The sequence below is a fragment of the Arachis stenosperma genome, chromosome 5 (assembly GCF_014773155.1).
Source record: "Arachis stenosperma cultivar V10309 chromosome 5, arast.V10309.gnm1.PFL2, whole genome shotgun sequence".
Classification (NCBI taxonomy): domain Eukaryota; kingdom Viridiplantae; phylum Streptophyta; class Magnoliopsida; order Fabales; family Fabaceae; genus Arachis; species Arachis stenosperma.
In genome coordinates, this window is record NC_080381.1 from 101,820,893 (window position 1) to 101,826,155 (window position 5,263).

A 5,263-nucleotide genomic window follows, 5' to 3' on the forward strand; every position below is an offset into this window, starting at 1 on the left:
TTTTCAAACTTTTATCTTATATTGTTGTTAGTATTTCTAGTTTTAGGAGTTTATTTTCATTAATTTATTTTATTTTATTTTTTTTGTTTTTATGTTCTTTAGCTACTATGAATTCTCACCCCTCTAGCTTTAAGTTTGGTTCCAATATTGTTGTAAGGAAGGGAAACTATAATGAAAATAGGCATCAAGGTTGGAAGAATCAAAGATGGGAGCAGCCACAAGGATTTGATCAACCCTCTTGGCAACAACCCCCTCCAGTGCGCTATAACCAACAACCATTTTGTGATTCATACCAAAACAATAGTCATGGTGGACCCTTTTGTGACAACCAACCCCCACCAAATTACTATGGTCAAGAGCCATTCCAGGAAGCGTACCAAGATGATGAATATGGTGGACCCGCCTTGTAGTTACCAACAAGCCCCACCATATGCTTATGAACCACCTCCCCAACATACCTTTGAACCACCATATCACAAGCCCCTTTACACCATTCACCTCCATATGACCCTAATCCTTATCCACCACACCAACCACCATATGAACCACACCCAGAACCACCACCTCAATATTCACCATTTCCATATCCTTATCAAGAAGAACCACCTCCATATCATGAGTCCTTTCTCCCAACAAATGAACCCTCCTATCCACCCCAACCTCCATTGGATAACAACACACTCATCTCTAATATCATTGGTCTCACCTCTACGCTCTAAAATCTTATATTCCGCATGAACCAACCCTCTACTTCCAATATTCAACCCTTAAACTTTAGCACATCATCACCCTCCATGGTAGAGCACCCACATCCATCAATCCAAGAGCAAGATGATCCCAGTTATGCTATTGACATAGAACAAGAAAGAAGGAATCATCTTCGCGAATCCATACTTCATAAGAAGTTAGAGGAGGCCCTACAGGGGAAGGTAGTAGAGACCCTTGAAGTCGAAGGAGTGGTTGAAGAATTAGTGAAGGAAAACATCAAGGAAGAGTCTGATTTTATCTTAGAGCAAAAAGAGGCCCAAAATGTGGAGGCAGGAGAGACCCTTGAAGACGAAGGATTAGTTGAAGGGAGTTGTCATGGAAAGGAAATCATCAAGGAGGAGTACAATTTTATACTAAAACAACTGGACAAAGCAGCAATTATTGAAGAAGAAGAAGTGGTTGCAGACTTAGGAGATGCTGAACCTCCATGGGAAAGTCCAGTCATAGAGCCTCCTTCCAAGATGGTTGACATTGATGTTGAAGAGGGTGTACAACCTCTAAGGCATATCATATTTAAAGACTTTCCAGAGGTTGATCAAAAGATAGAGATTAAAGAAGAAGAAGCACAACCCCACATGCCCTTGGTAAGCCATGAAGAAGAGTTTGAATTGGATGAAAGCTACCAAGAAGACGAGGTTGAAACTGAAGAAGCTTGCAAAGAGGTAGAAGTTGTCAAGGAAGAGCTCAAGGGAATGGAGATTGAATTCACCTTGCCAAAGCTATTGGAGACCTCTCCCCCAAATCCATTACCATCCAATACAACCTTTAAGTGGCGGGTAAAATTCTTATCCTCAACTTTTACTTTCCCACTTGAATATGGGCTACTTGAGACAGATGGTCAACTTAGAGCTCTTTGTGGCTTTAAGAGTAAGAGGGAGATGGTTAGTGATTAGAAACACAGTCCTATGTTTATTATGGTGGGGAGCTCACAGCTGAATTATCATGGTTGGAAGAATACTAAATTGTATGGGTCTAGGAAGTTGTTTGGATGCCTTAGTGCGAATTTGGATTGCTTACCACCCAGATGGAATCATGATGATCCACTTTAAGACGGGTGTAGATACAAGATTTGGGATCCGGGCATACATGCAGATCAACTTTGGGAGCTCAAAGTTTGTGGAGAACCCCCTCCAGGCTTGGCATATTTGCCTAAGAATGATGAACATTATTGGAAATCCAAGCATTGGTGGCAGTTTCAGGATGAGTTCAAGCACAAACCACCATGACAAGGAGCTCACTAAATGTCCAACTTAAGGACTTTAACTAAAAGTGCTAGGTGAGAGATAACCCACCATGGTATGTGATGAGCAGATAATTTATACGCTTTTTGGCATTGTTTTTAGGTAGTTTTTAGTAGGATCTAGCTACTTTTAGGGATGTTTTTATTTGTTTTTATGAAAAATTCACATTTCTGGACTTTACTATGAGTTTGTGTGTTTTTCTGTGATTTCAGGTATTTTCTGGTTGAAATTGAGGGACCTGAGCAAAAATCTGATTCAGGCTGACAAAGGACTGCTGATGCTGTTGGATTCTGACCTCCCTGCACTCGAAATGGATTTTTTGGGGCTACAGAACTTCAAATGGCGCGCACTCAACAGCATTGGAAAGTAGACATCCAGAGCTTTCCAGCAATATACAATGGTCCATACTTTGTTCGAGCTTAGACGATGCAAACTTGCGTTCAACGCCAGTTCCATGCTGCATTCTAGAGTAAAACGCCAGAAACACCTCACAAACTAGAGTTAAACGCCAAAAACACGTTACAACTTGGCGTTTAACTCCAAGAGAAGCCTCTGCACGTGTAAAGCTCAAGCTCAGCCCAAGCACACACCAAAGTGGGCCCCGGAAGTAGGTTTCTGCAGTTAGACTTATTTCTGTAAACCCTAGTAACTAGTTTTAGTATAAATAGAACTTTTTTTTACTATTGTACTAGTGTCTTTTGACCACATCTTTGGTCTCAGTTTTAATCTATTGTTCATCTTAGGAGACTATTGATCACGTTTTGGGGGCTGGCCATTCGGCCATGCCTGGACCATTATCACTTATGTATTTTCAACGGTGGAGTTTCTACACACCATAGATTAAGGTGTGGAGCTCTGCTGTACCTCGAGTTTTAATGCAATTACTACTATCTTTTATTCAATTCAAGCTTATTCATATTCTAAGATATTACTCGTACTTCAACCTGATGAATGTGATGATCCGTGACACTCATCATCATCCGTCCCTATGAACGCGTGCCTGACAACCACTTCTGTTCTACAAGCGAAAGATAGAGTGAATATCTCTTGGATTCCTTAACCAAAATCTTCGTGGTGTAAGCTAGAATTATTGGCGGCCATTCTTGAGAATTCGGAAAGTCTAAACCTTGTCTGTGGTATTCCGAGTAGGATTTAGGGATTGAATAACTGTGTCGAGCTTCAAACTCACGATTGTTGGGCGTAGTGACAAACGCAAAAGAATCAATAGATTCTATTTCGACATGATCGAGAACCAACAGATGATTAGCCGTGTTGTGACAAGAGCATTTGGACCATTTTCACTGAGAGGATGGGAAGTAGCCATTGACAACGGTGATGCCCTACATACAGCTTGCCATGGAAAGGAGTATGAAGGATTGAAGGAAGGCAATAGGAAAGCAGAGACTCAACAGGAACAAAGCAGCTCCATACACTTATCTGAAATTCCCACCAATGATTTACATAAGTATTTCTATCTTTATTTTATGCTTTAATTATTATTAATTTTGAAAACCATTATAATCATTTGAATCTACCTGACTGAGATTTACAAGATGACCATAACTTGCTTCATACCAACAATCTCCGTGGGATCGACCCTTACTCACGTAAGGTTTATGACTTGGACGACCCAGTACACTTGCTGGTTAGTTGTGCGAAGTTGTGAAGAATGTGAATGAACTATAGTAGTGTGCACCACGTCTTTGGAGCCATTACTAAGAATTGTTCGAGTTATAAAAAGTGTAAATCACAATTTTGCCTATCAAGTTTTTGGCCCCGTTGCCGGGGATTGTTCGAGTTTGGACAATTGACGGTTCATCATGTTGCTCAGATTAGGTAATTTTCTTTTCAAAAAGTTTTCAAAAATCTTTCAAAATTTTTCTTGGTTTTCGTTTTTCCAAAAAGTAATTTTCAATAAAAAAATCCAAAAAAATTTAATTTAATAAATCATAAAAACCAAAAATATTTTTGTTTCTTGTTTGAGTCTAGTGTCAATTTTAAGTTTGGTGTCAATTGCATGTTTTAAAAACTTTTGCATTTTTTGAAAATTCATGCGTGTGTTCTTCATGATCTTCATGTTGTTCTTGACAAGTATTCTTGTTTGATCTTTAAATTTTCTTGTTCTGTATTTTTTGTTGTTTTTCATATGCATTTTTGCATTCATAGTGTCTAAGCATTGAAAATTTCTAAGTTTGGTGTCTTGCATGTTTTTCTTTTCTTGAAAATTTTTCAAAAATATGTTCTTGATGTTCATCTTAACATTCAAAGTGTTCTTGGTGTTCATCTTGACATTCATACTGTTCTTGCATGCATCATGTGTTTTGATCCAAAATTTTCATGTTTTGGATCATATTTGTGTTTTTCTCTTTCTCATCATTAAAAATTCAAAAAAAATCTTTTCCTTATTTCTCTCAAAAATTCGAAATCTTTTGGTTGACTCTATCAAAAATTTTAAAATTAGTTGTTTCTTGTTAGTCAAGTCAAGATTTTAATTTTAAAAATCTTATCTTTTCAAAATATTTTCAATAATCAAATCTTTTTCTTTTTTTTATTTAATTTTGGAAATTTTTTAAAATTGATTTTCAAAAATCTTTTTCTTAATTTTATCTTTTATTTTCGAAAATGTTAAATTTATTTTCAAAATCTTTTTCTTATCTTTATTTCAAAATTTCGAAAACTTTACTAACAATTAATGTGATTGATTCAAAAATTTGAAGTTTGTTACTTTCTTGTTAAGAAAGGTTCAATCTTTAAATTCTAGAGTCATATCGTTTAGTTTCTTGTTAGTCAAGTAATTAATTTTAGTTTTAAAAATCAAATCTTTTCCAAAATATCTTTTTCAATCATATCTTTTTAAAATATCTTTTTCAAATCATATCTTTTTCAAAATTGATTTCAAAAATCTTTTCTAACTTCTTATCTTTTCAAAATTGATTTTCAAATTGATGAGCGGATAATTTATACGCTTTTTGGCATTGTTTTTAAGTAGTTTTTAGTAAGTTCAAGCTACTTTTAGGGATGTTTTCATTAGTTTTTATGTTAAATTCACATTTCTGGACTTTACTATGAGTTTGTGTGTTTTTCTGTGATTTCAGGTAAATTCTGGCTGAAATTGAGGGACTTGAGCAAAACTCTGAAAAAGGCTAACAAAAAGGACTGCTGATGCTGTTGGAATCTGACCTCCCTGCACTCGAAATGGATTTTCTGGAGCTACAGAACTCCAAATGGCGCGCTCTCAACGGCGTTGGAAAGTA